The sequence below is a fragment of the Falco rusticolus genome, chromosome 5, assembly GCF_015220075.1.
Source record: "Falco rusticolus isolate bFalRus1 chromosome 5, bFalRus1.pri, whole genome shotgun sequence".
Taxonomy (NCBI): Eukaryota; Metazoa; Chordata; class Aves; order Falconiformes; family Falconidae; genus Falco; species Falco rusticolus.
Genome location: NC_051191.1, coordinates 40,045,418 through 40,070,062, shown reverse-complemented (window position 1 = coordinate 40,070,062; position 24,645 = coordinate 40,045,418). Strand labels below are relative to the sequence as shown.

Below are 24,645 nucleotides of genomic sequence, written 5' to 3'. Positions count from 1 at the left end.
AGTGCTCCATCTTGAACAGCAGATATATTAGTCTGTTTTAAGATTTATTACGATTGCAACATATCTCCATGACCAAATTGTGGACCGTTGAACTCTGTAAGTCATCCTTTTGTGGCCTTTCTTTTGTAAACTACACATTAGAGGAAGGTGGTGAAATACATTGACCTTGCACCTTCTTTGTGCTAGAAGCCCAAAGGAAATGGTGAAACCTTTTGCTCTCTCCTTTGCCCTTGTCCTGTCCTTTGCTCCTTTAGTAGCTGGGTAATTTGTCACATCAAGAAGTTTAGTCGTGCTCACCTAGGGAAACCTCAAGGAGGTCTTTGCAGAGATGAAGATCCCCTGTGCAGGGATCAAGGCCACAGCTGGAACATACCCACAACCCTTGGTTACTGAATACCTTTTCTAGAGAGAAGAAAGCTCGTTACAAAACAATAGTGATGGCTCTGGCAGGTCTGGAAAAGGTGCCTTACAACGTTACCACCCCACTGGCCTCTTTTTTTCCTCTCTTGTGTGAGTTTAAAGCCCCTTACAGCCCCTTTGCCACAGCTGGGAGAAGGGAACGTCTGCTTCACCTTCCCCAGTCCAGCTCATACCAGGGTGTACAGATACATGTTCCCTCCACTCTGTTTGGCTTTGGGTCCAGTCAGCTGGGCAGAGAAATGGGAGCTAATGTGCTAAGTTTGCCCTGCTCTGCTCAGCGGGAACCAGGCTGTGTGCTGGCTGTGAGCCCTGGGGTGGGTCACGCCGGGACATGGGGTGGGCAGAAAGGGCCAGGGTTTTCCAAGGCCTCTGGAGGAAAAACACAGCTGTTGTGTGGGCTGCTTTCCACACCTCTGCACCTCAGGCTGTTGACTGCTGTAGTTCAGGTTTCTTCTCCTCACCGTGAACACCTGGCTCATGTTTCTGGCAGGGAAATGGGGCAGGAGAATTCTGTGGCATCTGAAAGGGGGCAGAGACTGATTATTCAGCAGCTCCCAGAACCCCTGACTTTTTTCTTCTCTGCCCTTGACATCCAGATTTACTGAATTGCCAGCCACATTAGAAGGAGATGTTTCTGCTGGGTGACACCTACTTAAAGCATTGCTGTAATTAGAGCCAAGTAAGGGCAGGAGAAAGTGAAAGACAGAGAGCCTAGTCCTCTTTCTGCCTGATAACAACGTCTTACAAAGCAATTACAGTAACTTACTCCTAGCTTCAAGACACGGAGCCGATTCTTGCCATCCTAACAGCATTTTGGTTGTTAAAAGGAAGTATCAGTTTTCTTTTACACAGTGCAGAGCATGAACCTTTCATGGAAGAGTATCCAGACTCTGTTGGAGGTCTCCTTCCAGCCACCTGCCCTCAGAAGACCCCCAGACAAGCATGAATTTCCAGGCTCGTTTAACTGGCTCAGGCTGTTAGAAGAATCAAACAAAATCTTCACCATTGGTAGTATCTGGACAGCAAACACTGTGATGAAATGGCTTTCCACAGTTTCTACCCCCGAACCTTTGACTTAAAATGGTCTGATCCATCTCAACAGTATTTCTGGATGTACTGGACTAATAGTTCTGTTTCTTCACTTTCATGCATTGCTTTGGGCTTATTATACAAATGTATAACCTGGGTGCCACAGGTGTGGAGAAAAACTGCAGGCACGTAAAGATGTAATCATGGAATAACAGCGAGACATTTTTAATAGGATTCATGCAATGCTTTATAATAGTGTGGCTCAAAAGAAGCAAACACCAAAAGTTATTTTCTTCATCTGTCTTAACAAAATTGCAAATACATTTGAATTTGCCAAGATTTTTTGATTTATGGACGATAAATATGAAACAGGCAATAGAAGCTGCAAACAGGGCTTGATCATCCATCAAACAGACAAACCTGATGACCTGAGAAGGCTGCTGATTTCATCAGGGTTGTGTTTGTCTGCTTCTCCTAGTTTTCTTTCTTTCTGTGTGCAGTCACTTCTATTTTCAACCATTTGTGCAGCCTGTCTTGCAGTTAAAACTGGCAGAAACAGTTTCTGTAAAATCAGTGAAGGAATCAACAACGCAGCTCTCACTGACCTCTTTAATTTAATTTTGCCATGTACTTCTGCCTACAGCCTGCAGCATAAAATAAAAACATTTAAAGTTGATCAGTCTGGGTACGCTCTCACAGCATGTAGGTCACCCTATCAGTTATCCAGCAGGCCCTGACACATAAGCTTCTCAGTTAATAAACCTTGGGACTGTGTGGATCAATTTCGGCATCCAAAGCCAATGGAAATAAATCTTCAGCTATTTTTATTTAAAATTTTATTTTTTGCACCCTTTTCTCCACAGAGAAAGATTATAGAAAGAATTCATCACAAAAGTACAGAGAAAAACTCAAAATACTGGCTCCCTTTAAGCAGCTGAAGAACTGTATGGAACTAACCTTCATGTCCTTCTAAGCCAAGACTCTCTAATCTTTCAAATCCAGTTCAACCTTATTATCAACTCACTTGGCAGAATTAATATACTAACATGGGCACTTTGCCAAGGTTTTTTTTACATTCAGCTTCTGTTATGCCAATTCAATTACAAATTATTTCTTTACAAAGCTTAATCATATATAATGAATTAATATAAGCAAAAAGACCAAAGAAGATATGGTTGACTGCGTTACAGACTAAAGAGGTAATTAGTCTTATAAACCCGAGAGAAGAATATTAGTCACCTATATTTATGCTGTGATAGATTCAAATCTAGATGGCACATAGAAAATGAAACAATGAAACTCATCCCAATCTACTGCAAGTGAAGATTGTTTCATTTTCACACTGAAATACTGAAAGTAAATGGTGCTAAATGGAAATCTCTTAGTTCTGATTTGGATAATAAAACATTTAACCACTTCACCTGCTTAGCCTGGAACACCAAACGGGTTGTAACTTCCCCATTTAACACCAACTTCCCCATTTAACACCAAAATAAAAATAACTTGGTTATCTAATGCTAAATCACTGCTATTCTCAGCACAGCTTCTAATAGAACTGCTTTGGCTACACTGGGAGGAGTAACATTTGTAAACTGTTGTGCTAGTAATGTCCTAATGACCTGAGTTCAGAGCAAAGACGTAAGTACATCTGCTGTCCAGGAACCTGTTTACACCAAAAATATTGTTACTATACATAGGGGTGTGAAGAATGCTCTGATTACTTGTGTGAGGGTAATAGGATTTCTGTGCACTTTTCAAAATCTAGGATGTGACCATTATGATCAGCTATTTGAAAACTATCAGTAGACTTACTTCTTCAGATTAGGCCATACCATTGCAAGTTGAGTACAAACAACATTCTCAAAATCCTTGTTTGCAAGAGGTGAAGATGTGCCTTTAATACCATATGAATGGAGAATTCCAGTTCTATTCACCTAAAAACTCATTAGAACTAAAACATACTGCACATGAGCCAAGACTAAGGGACTCATGTTGTAAAAGGATGCAATAATCACTGCTCTGAATGCAGAATAAAGTTTTACTGACAAAACGAGCCTTGAGATTTGATGCCATTTATAATGATGCTATTATTTCACTAGGCAGCTAGTGATGCTTCTGCTCTACTTGCTTTTTTGTAAAATGGTTATTGAAAAGCACCCACATTTGTTACTAGACTTTTCACAAGCTCCCAGTGATCTCATGAGGAAACACTATCTCGGCTTAAGACAAGCTATGCTTGATCAGCATAAGTAAGTTGGACTTCTCGTTTTCTGCTGAGGTATCCTCAGTTCCTTCCTGCTCCCTGGCATTATTTATGAGAGAAACCAAATAGGTTTGTGGTTTCCATGAGATCAGTCCTTCAATCATTAAAATAAAAACTTGTACTATGTACAGATAGGTAGAATCATGGGACAACTATCATTGCTATGTCCTGTGGAATGGTAATGGTCTGGGATGGTGACCAAGCATGCTAAGGAAACACAGCTTAGATGGATCTACATCCACTTATTTCCATTGTGGTTCACAAACCCTGGCATGGGTTTGTATGATGCAGCAGTCACTTCCCTGAATAATGTATGTGTGTCTGGTACTTTCATTATGTTTCCTCCCATCCAAAGATGTAAAGAATATGAAAATCCAGAAGATTATTTCAAAATTTTTCCTTCTGGTATTGTGATTTTAATAATAGGCTCAAGCAGTGATGTAAGACTGAAGTAGTGAGGGAAGAAGGAAAGCCTGGAAGGTCAAGCCCAGAACTGTCCTCAGAGCTGAAAAGGTTTGCAAAACAGTGAAAAGGGGCACCACTCCTTCAGAGAATCACTATTCTGATTTTATCTCAGCCACCAGCTTCCTGTCAACCAAAGCCCATCACTTGACTTTATGCCTTACTCCTGAAACGGTGGTAATGTTGAGCTTTTAGTTAAATTCTTTCCAGTTAAAGACCACAAGACATCAAGATGTGCCCAGGCTGTGTGATGCTGACAGTGAGCTAGTTTGAGTACCAAACTCCTATGCTTAGCTCTGCTGAGTCCCCAGATGAAGTGCTGAGCCATGTTCCAGACCTGTGCCAGGTAATTAAACACTTTTTCATGCGTGGCACAGCCCTGTGCTGCCCGTGGAGACTGCTGATTACCAGGGCGAGAGGTGCACATAGATTGATGAACACAGGAACATGCCCAGATGCTTGGTGCACTTGGCATTTTTGGTCCATCCCTAAGAAAAAACAACTTTTTTTTTTTTTTTTTTTTTTTTAAATTTATGGAGGGGTTTGTGGTCTCATGCAAGAACAGTTATGAATTGAAGTTATGATCACTTTTTTTTCATGTGAATGTTTAACAGAAGGACTCTAGAAAATAACAATGGCAACCAACCACTGGTTCTTCTGGCAGTTTTTCTTGGCTGGTTTTTCATTCTAATTAGTACAATAATTTAATTAGCATAACTGTTCATGATATTTTTGTGCATCTATTTTGCATACTCACCTCTCCTTCTGTTGCTGACCTCATTTGGATTGCTCACAGTGCATACACATTCCTTTTAGCAGATTTAACCACAATGTGTCATGTGCCAGTGGGAAGAAAATTCTGTCTCAGAATTCTCAATATTTAACAAAAAAAATTTGAAATAACAATAAACCACACATGCTGCAAAAGCAGAAAAGAGCAGGGCTCAGCAGACTGGAAGTTCTGTCTGCAGTCTGGATTGAGTGAGCTTGAGAAATCTTCACAGACTGTGCTTGAGTTAGTGCCTGAACTAAAAATTGACTGTTCTGTTCCACCAGTTTATCTTATAAATTGGTATTTTGTTTATTCAAAGCAAATTGCAGGTCTTCCAAAGACAAGTTTTTCACTGTCACGACTTAGAAATACGTTAAATGATGCAATCTTCAGTGCATAATGCAAAAACTGCCAGAAATGACCATTTCACAGTCTTATCATTTCTGAAACATATTTTCTTCAGATTTGCCTTGATTCTTCAGGTCCAGTTGAGGTCTACAGAACAAGCCAAAGTCCACACCAGAAGTCAGTCGCAGAAGGCCCAGTGCTAACATTAAAATTTCTCTCTCCAGCTCTTTTCAAATGGTTTGAGCATGACCTTTCTGATGAGAGCACATTTAGCCAGCTACTTGCTCCATGGGGAATGGGGATCTCCAGCTTAATGGAAATGCTTAAATCCAGCCTGTGCGTGTGTGGGGAGATGCTTGAGTGTTTCCAAGGAGCCAGCCCAGATGGAGCATGGTGGGCACTGCCCCATGGTGTGGAGCAGCAGCTTGGCCAGAGCTGTGGGATGCCCCACGCCATGGGCTGTGAGGGGTCACTGCTGTGGGTAGCTGTGCATGCCAGGAGTCACCCAGATGGGATCATACGGATATGGCCACCCTGCACTGAATCAGCTGCTTGGAGCAGGAAAGATAAGGCATTGGTGAGAGTTCACTGATAAGCCCATGGGGTGGGGAAGTGGGATCTAGCTGAGCTTCTGCAGGATGTTTATCAGTCTGTGGTACATAAAAGCAGTCAAATTGCTTCCAGATCTAAGCCAGATACGGAAACAAGTCAGGTGCTTTTTGCGTGGTGCTGCATTTATAGGAGCAATTCAGCAGCTTCAGCTTGGTGCTGCCTCTGCAGTGGGTGATGACCTGCCAGGGTCTTTGCTGGTTTTGCAGCAGGTCATTCCCCTGCCTGGCCACTGGCTGCCCACCGCCACCGGTGAGCTGATTCCAAGCCCCTCTTCCATCTGGATGCCTCTTGTAATGGATGCTTTCCAATTAGAAAGATGCAAACATGCTAGTGTGCTGTATCAAGTATAAAAGAGAGCTACCTGAAAGAAATTATACACTCCCTGCCACCTTTTCCATTTCTGTCATTATAAAACACAGACAGTTATTCACATCATAAAAAGGAGGAAAATATAACCAATAGTATTGCAGCACAAGATTACACTTTGCTTTTAAGACGAAATTTTATTTTCATTTTACTGTGGACGGTGGGGTTCCGTTTTAATGTTATGGGTGAATTTTTTCACATACCTAAAGCATAGTTAAACTGTGGTACTCATTCCAACAGGAACTTACAGAAACCACAAATAAAAATTACTTAGTAATGACAAATTTGTGACTAAGAGGCTCATCAGTGAGCCTGATCCAAATGTAAGCTGCAGCTAAGCATGTTCCTAAACTTGAAACTACTAGAAAGGGAGTTGTTCCTGTGAAAGAAACATTGTGTAATTGCTTTGCTTTTACTTAGCTTTTCTTAAGCTGACATTTCAGATACCAGACTAGATGGAGCCTCATTCCGAGTGTGTAGAATTTTAAATATTTGACCTTCCTTTCACATAACAGCTTTACTCTTTCTAAATGGAGATCTTGTCACATAACCATGCCAGCAATGTTCAGTATGTACTTCCAGGTGATGCTGAGAAGGATTTGCTGAAGGAGCACCTTTACTCATGTCATGCTTTCAAAGGGATTTTAGTGAGATGTCTGTGGGGACTGAATTTGGTAAGCACTGTTCAGAAGTTTGGTCACTGATTTTTTTTCTCATTTGTCCAGGAAAAAGACTGAACTCATGCTAGCTAAGAGCACTACCCTTCTGAAAGTGCTGCCTGAGACCTTGTGCTATGAGGAGATACAGAGACTGCACCACCTAGCTCTGGAAAAGCGTAGCTGGGATTTGAGAAGATCTTGCAGAAGACAATGGAAAAACAGACTTCAGTTGCCCTAAACTTGTGCTTGCTCCTACATGGAAAACAAGACTTCAGTGACAAAGTCCTGGAGGAGGGCTCTTCCTGCCCCACCATGGGGAGGCCGAGGGGCTCTTCGTCTGCCGATATATTTGTCAGGTGTGACAAAGGGGACAGTGACATGCTCTGGCATGACAACTGTATTGCTTATGTGCAGCCGCAAAGGGACTGAAGGATGTTTTGAAGATATACATGTGTATAGAGAAATTAATCAATGTTTATAAACATAGGAAAAGATTTTGGCTAGGTATTTCTAATAAATCTGGAATTGTTTTAACAGGTTTACATTGTTATTCATAATATAAGGGGAAAAGAACTTAGATGTAAAACGATTTAGACAAAACTGTCATTCATGGGTCTAAGGTTCAACCATTCATCTAACAGACAGCTACAACGGACACTATACCAAAGGACAAATGCGCGGTGCTGCCCCTGGGAAGGAGACACCCCTGCAGCAGCCCATGCTGGGAGCTGCTCTCCGGGGCCCTGGTGGGCAGCTGAGCATGGGGCAGCCCTGTGCCCTGGCAGCAAGCATGGCCAGCAGCCTCCTGGGCTGCACAAACAGTGGCACAGCCAGCAGGTTGAGAGATGTGACTTATCAGACCACATCTAGAATACTGGATCCAGTTATCTCATGCTCTAACCCTGCACAAGAAGGACCTCAATAAGCTGGATGGAGTTATGTGGAAGAGGCCCAGGCTGGTTAGGAACTGAAGCACTTGCGCTGTGAGGAGAGGATAACTGTACACGAATGGAGAAATATCCATACATGAAATGCTCCCACCTCACCCCATGTTCATGTTACACAGTTTTATTGGCATAGCCTGTGGAGGAAGTCCCTCTACTCACTCTTTCCCATGTCACACCTGTTTGCTCTAGTGATGACCAAAGCCATTTCTGCTTAGCTGAGTTGCAGGTTACCTACTGGTTATCTAGATTTGTGAAGGCCATGAAAAGTTTATTTTTGATTAAAAACAAACTACACTGTTGCAGCACTATCAAAACTAGCCGGCTGCAACAAGGCTTTTACCATTGGTCGGATGCTACTGTCCGTGCTGTTTCTTCATCCTCTTCAGGCAAGTCCACTCTGCATCTTGCCTCTCCTACATCCGGGTCTCTCTCTCTCTCTCTCTCTCTCAACGGGGCACCAGTTCTCACAACACTATCAAAACCAGCTGGCTGCAACACTAGACCTTTAACCTTTAACAGAAAACTGCTTATCTGAAGCAACACAATTTTCCTTTGAGCTATTTTCCTTCCAGAGGTTGTGGTCAGCTTACAGACTGACAGGTCCTCTGACTGGGACTTCTGGCTCCTCTTGGCTTTAAGCAAAATCATCCCTTAACCTGCCCGTGTGTTGCATTCTTATTTCAAAAGCAATGACAACCCGTACAACTAAGCTTTCAAGTTTTGCCACCCCTGTGAAAGCGGCACAGAGGAGGCTAAAATAATTTGAAGGGGAGAAGACAACTGAATGAGATATCTCTTAGCTGCAAGGTCTAATTACTGAATTCTTGCATCATCTGCTCAGTTTTGGAAAGAAATTTCTTAGTTCCTGCTTTCAGTCAAAAAAACTCAGATTGACTTACTTCAGTCAAAACAGTTGAAATCTCAGCCCGTCTCTGACCACAGCCTGATATAACCCATTTCTGTCCCTCCCTGTGTGGTGGGGGTGTCCCTCTGCCGTGCGCCCGGCGCTCTGGCAGTGCTGTGCTCAGAGCCTTGACCTCCATGGGAAGGACCCCAGGCCTGGTGGCTCCCTGCTACCACTTTCCTTTCTATAAAGAGGTGATAAAGGACAATGTAGTCCTGTCCAGCAGTCCAAAGAGGCTGCATCTGATTCCTCCGCCATCTTCAGTCTGCTAACTAGGTGACCGCAAGGCAGATTTGCTGACTTGGCCTTGCTTGCAGCCCCAGGGGACAGCTTTGTTGAACTGCTGCATGCAGAGGTACCCAGCTGCATCCAGACCTTCTCTTTGAGGCCTGAGTGCCTCAAGGAATGCACCATTATCACCACGATGTGTAATCTGCCAGGACTTGTGACCTGTTCTGGTTATAGACCAAAGCCATGCTACTCCTGAAAGATAGCAGCCTTCAGCATTTTATGGGTACAGACCCTAAAGTTTGTATCAGAAGAACGAACCAGAAAAATTGCTAGAGGTGGAATAACACATCTATGTCTAATTAGTAATGAACTTTACTGAATTTTTAAATAACTTGGTACTTTTTTATTATTAGTACTCCATATTCTACAGGTATTCAGAGGCTGTGGTTTGCCTATTAATACTTTTCTGCTGTCAAGCCAGCAATAAAAGCCATTAGTTTCATATTATGATCTACTTCTATAAAATCTGTATTGAAGCTGAATGATCTTGTAATGAGCTGGTACTGCTGCACCCTTTGGTGAAGCATTGTGCATTACCTACATCACTTAAATCTAATGTGCCTCATAGTCTTAGCAGCCCTAATCAGACTGTGAGATGATGCAGCTGATAGGTTTGCATTCTGAATGGATATTTAAGAAACAAAATTACCACCAAATAAGTTTTTGGAGAATTAGGGTTTCTGAAGGAAAATGTAAGGAATGGACAGCTAGATGCCATTTTAGAAGCGCACACTTTCTAATTCTAAGCACTTTTTGTGCAGGCCAGTATGGAAATTTAGAGGTTTTTATTTTTCAGGCTCCAGAATGAGAAAAGAATTGCTAAGTTTCTTGTCAATACTACCAAGACTGGTGGAAGACAGCACACAATGCACTTTGATTTCACTGAGCCTAAAACAAACTCTTACACATGACAGATCTTAAAAAAAACAGTGCTAGGAAGGACCCCTCTGGAGATCAACTCTTTAGTTACTAGCATATGAAAGAAGAGGTCAAGTTTATTCTTGTGGCTCTAAAACTAACAGTTTTATTAGAGGGAAAGGCAACATTAAAATTGTTCAGACATTTACAGTACTAGTCAGATGGATGTATGCAATCTTCTGTGGTACGGCAGTTCAGCAAACATCACTGAGGTACTGGTTTAAAGGAACCCTATCTCCACACTCAAGCACTTGTGGCTGGTGCACAAGCTGGTGTCCATCGACTCACAAGAATGTATAACTAACACAGTAATTTACTCTGTGTCCAAAAGGACTGAATGATGCATTATTTTATCTAAGTTACTTTCTTCCAGTTTTTCATTATGCTTTAGATATCACGTCATAGCCATAGTTTTCTGTCTTCTTTTACCTTGCCAGGCTGCAACATCACAGAGCTGGAGGAGGCTTGGATCTGACTTGGCAAGCAAGTGGTCAGTCCCTTCCTTTCCTCAGCGGTTCTGCCAAGCCCTGTTCTGCTCTCTGTGCAAGGCCACGGTGATGTTTTTGAGGGTGATCCAAGCCCTCCTCGTGTCTTAAATTTATTTTGCCAATGATGCAGTGAGAAGATCAAAAGTCCTTGGACCCCCTTCCCATCAGTAACTGAAACTGCTGAAAATCCCATCTCATTTTCCTCAGTTCTGAGCTGAGGTGCTCCACAGTCACTTGATGCAAACAAGTCAATGCTTACATGCCAGTTAATCCATCCTGGGTGGAAAACACTGCCTTTTCTGTGTGCTGTGCTCTAGTACCCATTTGCATGTGCAGCGAAGATTGCTATGGCTGCATTCTATATTTCTGAGCATGCAGAACGGCTCCTCCGAGGTGGGGTTTTCTTGTGTAAATTTTCCTGGCCCTCTGAAAATGCGGAAGGATTTGCAATACTCATGGGGCTAAGTATGTCATCCTTCTTTATGCCCTTCCTACTTCATACTTCTTATATGAAGTGCCTTCAATTTTTGCTATTTGAATTTTAGCTTGTAATCTTTACTGGACTAGACAATGTAGTTAAAACATCCCTGTAGCTGAGTTAAGGGTTGCTGTATAGTGACAACATATGACCAAGAGGCAGTGCTTCAGTTGTATGCCAATTAAATTTTACAGTGACTGCAGGGTCACAGAAACCAGTTTTCTTTCAAAAATGAAGCCAAGACTAGCATAGCATGGGTAACATATATTCATTTTTTATATCCACAATGATTAATACAAAATTAGTAAAAAGTAAAGAAACAGAATGAAATTTGTAATAACACAAGAAACAAGAATGACACTGTCAGGGGTTGTCTCCTTTGACACCACTTAGTGTTTTGGTTTACGCTGGTGTTTCATAGCAAATGTCTTACCCGTGGCAAAGACACAGATATTGTGTTAAAGGAACAACCTCTCAGTTCTGTGTTCTGTCCCAGAAGGGTGGAAGAGTGCCTGACACCATGTGAGCTTCAAAATAAAGGTAATAACACTAACACACATAACAGTGTTATCAGTGTGGAGCTGTGATTACATAGCACTGCTGAATCTGGGATCAACAATTGCTCTGCTTTTGATTCTTACAGGTACAACTAAGCAAGCAAGCAAGCAAAGAGGTGAGTTGCAATTTGATTCTTCTTTTTCCTGTCTCCTTGAATGACATAGTATCAAAGAGTGATCTGTTTGTGTGGCATTGCTGAGATTCCCTCCTTTCTTTTTTTCAGGAGAAATAGGACTTGGTAATAGCAATAGGTACGCCAAAAAGGAGGTGAGGGAGCAGATGTGCAGAGCAAATCAATGGGCAAAAATCTCCCCCTTGGGCTACTAAACATACTGTATATGAACTCTGCATAAGAGCTCTGTATCCCTTGGCTCTCTGATAGCAATTATGATCAACCTGCAACCAAGCAGCTTAAAAGACTGCTCAGCAGCTGCATTTGCTCAGAGTTCCCAGAGGCAGCTGTGAGTCAGTGGAAACAAACCCAGACTGTGTGACTTTGCACAGCCTTCTGCTCACAATTACAATCAAGATGGATGGGAGACACTTCTGACATATTTTCCCCCCCACACACAAGGACCCTCTGGAGACCACACATGCACCGTTGCAATTACACTACAGCACGTCAATAGCAGGAGAGAAGACAGTGGTTAATGAACGATCCAAGATTACCACCAGTCAATGTAGTACCTTTTAAAAAAAGATGCAGGACTAAGTCTGGAATTGTCTGAAAAATATTGTCCAGAAGGCTCTATTTCCACATAAATGTCCCCTTTTCACCCCTTTTCCCTTACATCCCAGACAAAATGTGTGCTGCAAATGTCTGTGTGTCTCCATATTTAACTCCAACACCAAACACAATGACCATAAAAGGAAGTTAACACCAAACAATGTAGTAATGCAACTAAGATTTGCATGTAACTTTAGATTGCACTACCAATACATGTAAACAGCAGCCACAGGACTGACTGCAGTACCCTGGCATAGGTATAATGCTAGTTTGAACCAGGCCGAGTAGCCACAGCAGGCTGGCAAGGCTTGTTTAGTCAGCTTATGTTGTAGTGTTGTCCTCTAAGTTTTGCACTGCTGCTACTGGGCTGGCATCATGATCAGGAGCTAGGCAGGTAAAGGCCAATGTGGGTCAAGATTAACATAGCAATGCTGATTTAGGGCAAGAGAGATTCTGACCTCTAAGTCTCTTTGTCTTGTCACACTGGTACAAACAGAAATTAAGATATGTTTTGCCAAATTAGCATCCACAGGAAAAGAACTGGACTTGCAGTGTCTGTGTCTTGTCACACTGCTTTTGAACAAGAGTTCAGCAGGCAGTGGAACCAGTTTCCAGTGGAAATCAAGTCCAGCATCAACTACCATTGCTCCATCCTATCTTATCCCCTCTACATAGCTCAGACCTGGGTCCCTTGTCCAAGGACTGCAGTGCAGTGTACATCTGACAGCTCCACCACTCACCATGTCCATTTAAGGTCTACTTTCCATCCTGCTGTGTATGCTTTCCTGTCATGAAGTAAATATGTCCAGGCTCAGCGAAACTCAGCTGTTACGGGGGACTGAAGAACAACCGGAGAAGTGGTCCAGCTGTTACAGATTTTGTCCTGGATGTACTTCATGACAGTAAGGACATCAGGGAATAAGGCATCTGTAGCCCACACAGATGAGGGAGAAGCAAAGGACACTAAAACGATCTATGATGAGAGAAGTTCCACCTCATCATGTTTCCCAACACAGCATGACTCCAGAGGAAAATGAGTGTGGGGTTCATGTGCCAACATGGGGCAAAAAACATGTGCCAAATTACTCGGGTATGGGCTGGTCACCCTGTGTTGCCCTAATAATCCCCTCCAGGACTATAGTAAAGCAACAGCGTGTGCCAGTGATCAGTACAGTTTTCAAGATACCATAAACTGTCCCACAGCTACTAATGACACCAGAGCTACATCACATGGGGACCACAGTGATGCTGGCTTGAAGAGTTCCTGCCTGCCCTCTCCATGACAACCCAAAGCTGGGTTCTTGCTTGCTACCCGAGGCCATGGTGCACCATATTTTCAGCTGCATCATTTGTTGGCTACCTTGTTCCATGGGGTTTCTACTGGGACAATTCCCTTCGGTTAGCTGGATAAGCTGCCCAACAGCAGTGCTGTGTCCACATGCTAATATTGCCAGAAAGTGGATTTCAGCCAAGACAACTAACTGTTATGGGTGACTTTGGGAAGACAGTGTAGGGGTAAAATTAATCATTCTTAGTGCAGATAGACAATCACTGCTGGCAGCAAAAGTGCTGCTGAACTTGCTGCAGTGCAATTGCTCAGGCCTGCCAGAGTCAAGGATCCCCGGTAAGACTCAGTACGTGACTTCAAATGAGTCAGCAGGACTGCAGCCACTGGAAGGCTGTGATGGCAGGGCCTGCAGTCAGACCTGGGACGGCTTTCATTTTGCTGCTGCTGAAAGCAACTGAAGTAGTGGACCATAAGCTTCCAGCCAGACTGGAAATCTTGCAGGATGCTGTATGCATAGGCCACACAGCAAGCCTGGCTAGTAGCATTGCTACAGGCACCTGAATGGATGAGAACGGTCTGTTTGTGCTGCAGTCACATATCAATCTAATGGCAGAGAGGCTTACCCCTAAATCTGCCTATGCTCCAGATCACAAATGCATCTTTTCTTTCCTGGTCTTTTTGGTGTCAGTTAGGAGAAATCAGGCTGCCTGGACATTAAATTCTTTGAGGCACCCAGAAGGGTGCAGTGTTTATAGTGCATATGCTCATTAAGTACCCAGCAGCAACCTGTTTTAGTTGAGAGCTTTAGATATTAAACAGCAGCATCCCTAAATAGCTGCCAAAGGGGAGGCTGCTCTTCTCACCCCTGCAGCGTGTCTGAACTCAGCTTCCGTCTGGTTCGCCCTCCTGCTGGCTTCTCCGCTTTTGCAGTCTCAGCTGGGCAGTGGCCCGGTTTCCATGGCAAGAAGAGAGAGCTCCTCTGCAGTCTAGCCTGGAAAATCTAGTCTGGAAATTCAGATGGATGGGCTGTATAAACTGCTGTCCTAGTATTACTGCATTGGATAATTACTGCTAATGCATGTCTTCCTATAGCACAGTGACACCTACAGTCCATGTTTAAAATGAGGATAATACTTTACTAAAGTCATATTGTTATGCACTTTAGGTCTATTCTGCTTAAAAAGAAATGCTGGCATTGCCTGTGATAGGTATGCCCATGCTGTCTTGCAAGGTGCTGCCAACAGTGTGTACTCAGGTTCTGGATGAGCTGCAGCCTCAAAGCTCCATCCTGAGCCTGTCTTGCGATTATGCTATCCACAACAAACACGCGAGGCCTCTGTAGGCCTGACTCAAGCAGGCCCTTCTCTTTGTGAATGCACTGATGCTTAGCTCTTGTTACTCTCTGTAACGTGTCTCAGGCATTTAGCCATCACTTCCACCCCCTGCTCTTTGGACATTTTGTCCTGTAGTGCTTACAGGTTGTTGGCTGAGGCAGCCCAATTAGATGTATTTTCCTGGGATACTTCCCTATTCCAAGGCAACTTTTTTCCTTCCAGTGCTCCTGGAAGCACAACCCCTCTTTGCATATCTTCCTGTACAAACTTTTCCTCCCCTCTTTCATCCGTCTGAACTTAACTTCTTGTCTTGTTTATTAAGCCTTAACCTGTCAGGCTGAGCTTTACCCCATGTTCTGAGCCATCTGTCATGCTTTTTGCTGTATGTCATCTATGTAAACTTAGGCTGTTTAAATACAGAGAAATCTTGTGGTTTTGGGTGAAACACCTGGAGCTGAACCAGCTCAGACTGTGGCCTGCGGCACAGACAGTGGCTACATCAAAACAGATGTGGGAGATATTTGAAGACCTTTGGTCTGGGTGCACTTTCCAGCTTTGTTCTTACCTCATATCAAATTGAGGACCTAGGAGAGTCAACATTTTCCTCTCTGCCTTCCATAGCTTCGTTTCTCGCAGGTTTCCAGTCTTAACAGCAGGGAAATAGATAGAGGGATCAGGAATTTCCACAGACTGCGTTTGCTATTCGAGACGCAGACAGTGTCTCCCAAAGGAGGTGCAGTAAGAAAACAAGTATGATCTATTATTTTCTTAACCCACCTGTTAAACCCATGCTGATGCCTTAGGCATGGAAAAAACATGGACATTGATCATCTGTCCTGGAATTCCTGTCTTTGTTGAAAGCTGAAAATGTTCCCTTTTTGTGTATTTGATCAGGCCTAATTCCAGTAATTGACTAGGCAGAGTTTAGATGCTTTTGTCCAAAATCTGTAAGGCTGCTGCTCAGCTGCTGCCTGGCTTCTTGGGGTGAGTAATTTCCAAGAGCACCTTACGTTTTGTCTGGACAGCCTAGAATAAAACCTTTTTGCGTTTCTGAATTATCTTCCTGAATGGTCTGAACAATTTGACATCTAAGTGAAATCTAAGCTCAATCAGGAGCCAGAAAGTAGGCGCTCCTCTGCCTCTGTTTTTGACATGCTTAGTCCTGCTGCAGTTCTCAAAATGCATTGAAAGAAATTGCCAAGAATGGGCTTAATGCTCCATGAAGTTGTAGATGTCTTCTTTTAAAACAATGAATTAGCCTGGATGCCTATCAAAGATGGGAGATACTGTGGGCATTCAACTTTTTGGGCTACCCAAGGTAGCTACCTTAGCTATAAACCAGAGTACTCAGCAGCCTTTGTTCAGTTCTTTGGTCAGTAAAGGAGTTCCCTTTGGGTGGCAATTCACTTAAGACAGTGTAAATATCCCTCCTCTTTTCCTCCATGCTGTGATATCCCAAAGCAAGGATCTCTGCAGCTTGCCTTAAAGCTTCAGGGTGCGGAGCACTTGCTGGGAGATGCAAACAGTCTTTTCCAGATCTATTCTAGGGAGAGCTTTGCTGCACTCTACAAGGCATTACAGACTCTTCCTTAGCCTGGTTAGTCATGTCCTCTTTTCCAGCTCTTGCCTTTGGAGGGAATGAGAACTTCTGATCCATTCTAAACCAGTTATGGGGTGCTTTTGTTTTCTATGGCATTCCAATGAATCGCACTTCTTAAGATATGAACGTTTCACTGATCTTTCAGTGTTAAAATGACTGGTCCTTGTGCTATGCTGCCTTGAACATGTTAAATGAACACATGGTTCATTTGCTTTCAGTGCATTGACACATTACTCTGCTTTCAGCTCTTGTTGGTTAGGGTCCGATCTTAGGGAGACTTCAGCAGCCTTACTGTTTGGATCTTCTTCTCCATGCTATGCATGTTGAAATGGTATTTACATCTCTTGCAAAGCTGATAATTCATTCCGGTTCTTGCATCACCTTCCAACATCTCTGTCTTGACTTGCAGAGCTTATTGTAGAACATCTGCTCTTGTGGACTGTGATTTTGAGACGGAGGGATTTTTCCTCTCGGTTTTTTTTTTTGTTTGTTTTTTTTGTTGTTTTTTTTTTTACTTGGGCTTATTTTTATGTTCTCTTGAATGGCAAATAAGAAACTTTTGACAAGCCCAGATGTTATTTTTTTAGAACCTGAGGATTTTATCGCTGGGACTTAGTCCCCTTCCAAATGATAAAGTTGGCTTTTTTATCGTGGAACATTTCCAAACTGTGGTTTCAATTTCTTTTTCTGTTTGTGCTTTATATACATGAATGCTTTGTTCTGCTGTGGGAGACACAGCTTCTCCTGCTGCCTTCTGCCACCTCATTCCCATGCAGCACAGTGTGGGCATCTCTTCAGCACTGCCCCCAGCCTCCTGGTGCTGCATGGATCAGATGTGTGTGGGCTCTTCCTCACCTGCCACATCCAGTCCCTCCTCCCAGAGCACCAGGGCTGCTGCAGCTGCTGGTACTGCTGCAGCTGGTCCATGCTTCGCTGTGTTTTCACTTCTCTTCTGCCTATAAATGTTATTTGTAGTTGGGCCAGGCAAATTACTACATTAACAATTTTGGACAGTGCCAACAGTTTCACTATGCTGTTTTCTTACTTTTAGAAATTAATCACTGAGAAAAAATGTAGAATATGTTAAGAAGCTTTTAGAGACTTGATATTTGAGGAGTTTCCTAGAACATTAAAATAAGTCCCCCCTTGAAAGGGGGGGGTGGGGCTTTTTTTCCTTCTTTTCTTCAAAGGTTTATGTTCTGCTGTATCACCTGAAACAGCTGTGCCCTGTTGGTCACATCATAAACCATGCTGTACAACTCTCCTTATGGCTGCTCAGAAAGGCATTGAGAATACCTCTAGCACAATTTAAGGGATACGGAATTCTTAGTGTAAAAATTGTAAGCAATAATACTTATATTTTTTGCAAAAATCTTCAATATTAATTTTAATAAACACAAAATATGGTGGGGAGGAAAAAAGGAGGTTTAATCACAAGAGATACTTACAGAGTTGTATCACTGGACTGCTTCTGCAAGGTTGTTATAAAGTGTGGTGGACCTTAAATATTTCCAAGAAACCACCTTGTCCAGTCTTTCTTATTATCTGAGTAGTTAAGATTCTGGAGGGAGATGATTTGAGGACAGTCATTCATAAAAATCAAGGTACTGCAGAAATTTCAAAGTCCTGAGAAGATGCCTTAAATGCTATAGCTGTTGCAATTTGTTTGTTTAATTACAAATCATACAATATCAAAGGCATGATAAAATAAAGCAGACTGAAGGAGAGCTTTGCTTCATCTGTAAAGGAGAAGAAACATTAAAACCAAAAAGCCAGAAGCCTCCTTAAGCAGAGTAAACATGTTGCTGCAATACAGGAGTCCTGAAAATCCTGGAGGTTATACTCATGCTCTTCACATTCATTTTCATGAATTTGTGCCAGATGTAGGGTTGGGTGTGGTTTGAACCTTGGAGGATAAAATTATCAAAACCTTGGAGGCCACAGGTTTCTAAATAGTGTGAGTACCAGCCAGAAAATGGAGTTATTAAAAATTTAGTAAGACAGCCTGCACCTCCCTCTCTGTTGGCCTAACTGTGCAAAGCCTCATTGAGGTTAATGTGTGCCATTTGCCTTAGGAGAGAAGTTGTCCCACTGTCTATGTGATTTTTTCACACTTTAGTTCAAGGATTTGGCAGTAGGAAGTCAGACTATTTCTAGCTGGTGCTATAGAAAAGTTAATCTTTTCTCACCAATAGTATCAGATTAAAACTAACATTTTTGCAGATTCCCGAGCCGAAGCTAGTGGCGTGTGTTCTGGCCTTTATTAGTTTGTACCATTCACTATCATTTCTATTACTTCCCCAAGGAAATTTTACAGTGAAGTACAGCTATTAAAATGTCAATTACATCTTGCTCTTCCTAGAAATCTGCTCAGAGTCGAGAGTGGCAAAGAAGCAGAGAGAAGCTGAGGATGCACAAGCTTGGGTCTGAAACAGTTGCTTGGTCTCTACTGACAGTAGACTATGTATTCTGCAAATCCAGAATTATATGGGAGAATATTAGAGAGAAGAGCCTTGTTCCTAGGTCTCTTAGACCTAAAGATTGTCTTGTCTGACTTGGTGTGGCGTGCCAGAGCGTGAAGGAGGATAGCTGCTCCTATTCCAAAGCCTTTGTATGGTAAGGAGGAGACTATGGAGGTTAAGAAATCTGATTAAGGAAGAGTGAATAAAGAAAGGTTGTTCAAATTCTGCATGTAAAATGTTAAGGGAAGTTTTTCATAGTCAGCAGATGTTGAGGTAAAGCTTACTAAAGGACTGCATGCACCTAAATCACTTCAGAAGACCTGTCTGCAAAAATAACTTTCCAACAGTATGCACACTTTCTTTTTCTTGAAGATAGATACTAACTAATCCTTTGAAACACTTCAATTTTAAAACAGTTATAAACTGTACAATAATATAAAATATATTTTCCATCCCTAAATTCAATATGGAATTCAGGAATAAAGCTTGCTATAAAATGTTAATGAAAGGTTTTGGGGGTTTTTTTGTTGTTTTCATATAAAAATCTAAATGAAATAAGAATATTTGAACAAGTGCTGAGTTTTTAATTTGCCTCATTTAAAAATTTTCAAAAATATGAGCAAATTTTTAGCTAGTTCTTAAGCCTGAAGTTTGGTTTTGGCTTAGTTGAAAGATTGGTGCTCCTGAGAATGCAGCACTGCCAGCCTAATCTGTACAGTTATGACAGCTTCCACATGAAGGGTATCCACATTCATAAATCATTTAAAATTAAGAAACCAAATCAGCTGTCTCTCATAGTTACTTAAGGTAGGGGGGAACGTGTTGTCATGTTATACTTTAGACTTAAATTTTGAATTGAGACAAATTTCTAACTGTGAACAAAAGATATATAAGAAGCAAGTAATCAAACTTTTTATAAGTCATGTCAATTGCAAGGAAGGAGAAGTTAGCAAGAGATTAATTTAAGAGCTCTTATGTAAACATGACTCATCACTAATTAATGATTACTTTAAAAATAGTTTATTAATAAAGATGATACATGATGAATGTAAAGCAGAACACTGTCTTATTGATAGGAGGAGTGGAATAGAAGCTGTACAACACAAAGAGAAGACAATTTCCACTGTGATTTTCTGATACAATCTATGATTTCTTTCTCTCTTTCCAGTTGTGCTGATGCTCTGGAGTTTCTTTGTCCTCTGGTGGATGTGGATTGTGACAGCAGTGTTGTTTTCCAGCTTTCATCTTCCCAACAACAACAAGGCAGTCAGGCTCCTTTTCTTTTGGAGGTGTTATTAAAGTTTGCCCTCTTCAGAACTAGAGACTATAATAATTGTAAATCTTTCTAAAAAGTGCTTAATATTTTGTGATAAACCAATATTTTAGTTTCCTCACTAATTAAAATTACAAATAGAAAGTACTACATTTTAGCATAACAGGAAAGATTTTGACAAATCAAAGTAAGCAACTGTTGAACCATATGCAGTCAAGTGCCTGACCTTCTTTTTACACACCCAGTAAAACCTCAAGGATTTACCTGTTGTGTAAGAGATTTTATGTGCAATTTTTCGGAGCATGTCTTCATTTGCCCTAAAGTAACATCTGACCCACTGGTTGAAGTATTTTCTTTCCCTCAGCTGACATGGATATGCACCAAACAAATATAGCCAGAATATTTTGCCAGAGAATTGTTTGTCTTGAGCCATGCTGCTGAAGATTTTGCTTCACAGTAGCTGTAATAACTTTTGAATATCATGGTGCTGTGATACCATGACTCTCCAACTCTTCACTTTTGTGAAATGAGAGAGCAGAATTTCTCACCAGCCTGGGTTCTTACCCATGACTGCCACAATTTTTTAAGGCAAAAGTGCAAAATTCTGAGGTCAAACAGTTATTACTTCTAACAATACATTTGGTGCCAGCTGTGAAAACTGTTTTGACTTCAATTTTCTCCCAATCAAGTCAGAAAAAAAAAAAAAAAAAGTAATGCAGAACTGAAATAGTAGGGCACTTCTGGAACCATAGGTGCAAACTGAACACTTTGAAAATTTCCCTGTATGAACAAGAGAAACTGATTAGGTCTAGCAGGAGTGAAGATGGTTTGTAACTGAAAATAGAAAACGCTTCCAAAAATACTTTAGTAAAAGGTGTCAATTTTACACATATTTGGCCAAATATTGAAAATTCTTTTACCAGCAAAAAATGACAGTGTGATGAATTTTCTTTCTAATATTTGGGTGGAAAAATGAAGATGGGTGATCTGAAAAAGAAACAGAGAACTATGGGTTTGCCTTTCGATGGATTTCTCTGGTAAGGTTGGGCACTTAACCACTAAATTCAAGATGCTCTACAAAAAAATGCTGAGTAAGAGGTAACTGGCAGGAGTGCACTTTGTTCTTGGGAGCTCAGGGCAAATTTTAGTGTTAAAATACATGTGTGTTTGGGCACAGGTCTTGGGATTAAAACATTGAAGGTGTGTGGTCATAGGCTTGGGGCAACTGTAAGATCAACCTTAACTACAAGTACGATATAGACCAGATGACCAAAATGAACTTGGTATTGAAACATATGTAAAAGTATAGCACCAACACCTAACCTTGCTCTTGCAATCCAAGAGTAGGCTTACAGTGTGCCCACTAAAGATACATAGACACTTGTTTTCCTGTCTTTGAAATTTCTAAGGGTCATTTCTAGACCAAAAAAATAAATATGACCCTGAAATAGATAGATTATTATTTTTTTTAATTTAGACCAAACAATTTTAAATACTGTGTTTTCCCTAATTCTGTGCTTTTTAGACAGACTCTTTGGCATCTTCAGCATCCATACCAAAAGTAAATGCCACTAGGTGAAGATCTTGCTTTGTATCTGTGGACTTCATTTTGAGCTGGAACTCTGAAGCAATGTTTAAAGGGTAGGCATGGCACAACTGGAAAACATCTGTAAAAAAATAAATGAATTGACAGTCTTGTTAATACATGGTGAGATCCAGCTTAATGACTTAGTTTCACACAATAATTTTCCATGCATGGCCAGTTTTAGAAACTTTAACTGACTCAGGTTTCTTCTTGAAGGCTTGCTGAAATAGGTATGACTGCTTAAGACTATTAAGTGTGAATGAAGGTATCAGAGTTTAAGTTCTGAGTTGGGAAAATGGGGGTGTGGAAGGATAAAATAAATTTATTGCAGAGAACTGTATTTGGCTCAGTAAGTGTGGTTAAAGTAAGAAGGTTTTTTCCTGTTAAGTGAAGTTAGGGTTTTCAAGAGCAGGTTTGCTAAAGAAAAGGTAGTTGGATTCCCCTTCCCTCTTTGTTATTTTTGACAGTAAGACTTATGTGTTAGTAGGTAATATAACATGAAGCTTAGCTTTTCCATTCAAATCTGAAGAACAAGCCCTTTCAATTGATTATTTTAAACTCTCTTTCTTCCCCTTCCCTTCCAAACAGATATTTTTGCACTGGTGTGCCAAAAGGACAAGTAGAAAAAACCAGAAGTCTGAATATCGTAAGAAAGCATGACTCACTTGAGCTGAGAATTAGCATCTGAATTTTATTCCTGCTCACATGGTTAGTGAGAGTGAGAAGAGTAAATAACAGTCATTAGGGCTAAAGCATTTTGTTTTGTCACTAATGCAGACATTCCTCAAATCTGAGTATTGAGTCAGTCTATCTCTGCTTGTCTACTCTCGTTTGAACCCAATTGCAGTGTAAGATGACTCAAAAGCAACACCGGCTTCAGAGAATTCATATGATTTAAATACAAGGAAGTAGAACTCTGTTCATACAGTTAGGCAAGAAAGGTGTTTCTGCACTGTCTATAGTAAAGACATGGAGTACGAGATCATATAGCTGTATCCTGTAGCCTGAATGGGTTGACTTGCTGTATCCTTTCTTTTGCTGGAAGCACCATTGCACCATATTTTGAGGAGGAAATGGCTGCAGATACTCAGTGAGGGCCACTTCTCTGCTGTGTTCCTTCAGGCACTCCTGAATCAAGGGAAGAAGACCGTCTTGGCCCTGCCTTGTCCTCTGCCTGGTTCCCAGCTTGGAGGAGGGTGAGGCTGAGAACGACACAGGAGCTTAGTACCCAAGCAGCCTTTGCGCTGATCACCACAATGCCAGGGTGTTTTAAAGTCACTAGGAAGAATAGAACCCCGTGCTAAAAAAGGTTGTTCAGCAATGGTTCTAGTCTGCTAAGTCTTTGGTTTAAGTTACAGAAATAATGATCTCTGCTGTCCTAATTCCCTCATAGCCTTAACATCTTACTGTCAGTGTTAAACAGCCATTTTGTGTTAAGGCACAAGCTCCTTGAATACCAGTTCTTACACCCGATTTATGCAATATTCTTTTTTGCTGCACAACCCTGTGCTGAATTTCAAGTTAAAAATATTTCACCCGTTTATTTTGCACTGCTGTGATTTTCCTGCATGAAGATACAGACTTTGTGTGAAAAAAAAATAAATAATAATAAAAAAGGTGATGATTGATGGGAACATCCTTCTACCTTTCATGTTCTGTGAAAGTTCTTTAGTTTCATCCAGAGCATCTCAAAAAATTTCGGCCAGAAAATTTCTCTTGAAGTCTTGATTATTTTAGGTAGCCACCTTTGCCAATGAGTTTTCAGTTTCTGGCCTTTTGCTCAGCACCCTGGAAACCTGTGATCTGAACTGGGAAACACTGCCCATGGCACAGTGTTGGAACTGATGATGAAACTGTATAAATATTTTCTTGTGCTCCTGGACTTTTACTGAGCTTTTGGTTTTGTTTCTTCGTGACCTGTAAAGTTTGTCCATGCCTTTGTGATAATGGTGGGGGGTGGGGGAGGTCAAAGTTGTCTTTTGGGTCTTTGGTGGTTCTTGTGACAATAACTGTGGATCTTTGTACAGATTTTCAGACAAAGCAGTCATGTTTGAATAAAAGGGGATGTGTTCCAGATCAGCACTTAATATGCACTTTCCAAAAATTATAAAATCTGGATGCCATGTTGAGACTCCATATGACCCAGGTAAGATGCTGCCTTACTTATTGTATGTACTTTCCCATGTACTCTGCAAGCCTCAAGAACAAATTCAGTACAGGGCAACATTTACTGGCTTTTAAAAGGAGTCTGATTAATGGCAAAACCTTGTGAATAAACCTTTTTTGATGTCTTTTCTGTCTTGTTTATTAAGATTGCTGCCAAAGTCATTACTGCTGTCCTGACAATAGAATCATAGAATCGTTTAAGTCGGAAAAGGCTTTTAAGATCAAGTCCAACAATTAACCTAGCACTGCCACTACTTTAACCTAGTAAATCCTCCACTAAACCGTGTCCCCAAGCACCACATCTACACAGCTTTTAAATACCTCCAGGGATGGTGACTCAGCCACTTCCCTGGGCAGCCTGTGCCAATGCTTAGCAACCCTTTTGGTGAAGAAATTTTTCTTAATATCCAATGTAAACCTCCCCTGGTACAATGGGAGGCCATTTCCTCTTGTCCTATTGCTTGTTAATTGGGAGAAGAGACCGACCCCCACCTGCTCACAGCCTCCCTTCAGGTAGTTGTAGAGAGTGGTAGGGTACCCCCTGAGCGTCCTTTTCTCTGGACTAAACAACCCCAGTTCCCTCAGCTGCTCCTCATCAGACTTGTGCTCCAGACCCTTCAGCAGCCTCATTGCCCTTCTCTGGACACGCTCCAGCACCTCAATGTCTGTCTTGTAGTGAGGGGCCCAAAACTGAG

The 24,645-nt window shown here is 41.6% G+C and overlaps 1 long non-coding RNA gene across 3 annotated transcripts in view; it reads left to right on the top strand.

The window, feature by feature from the left end:
* LOC119148827 overlaps nucleotides 1-9,520 on the top strand; it is a 49,543-nt gene extending 40,023 nt beyond the window's left edge. For all 3 annotated transcript variants that reach the window (XR_005104500.1, XR_005104501.1, XR_005104502.1), the window contains 2 exons: nucleotides 1,273-4,520; nucleotides 6,998-9,520. This is a non-coding gene — a long non-coding RNA (uncharacterized LOC119148827). The remainder of the gene's footprint in view (nucleotides 1-1,272; nucleotides 4,521-6,997) is intronic.
* The last annotated feature ends 15,125 nt before the right edge of the window (nucleotides 9,521-24,645 follow it).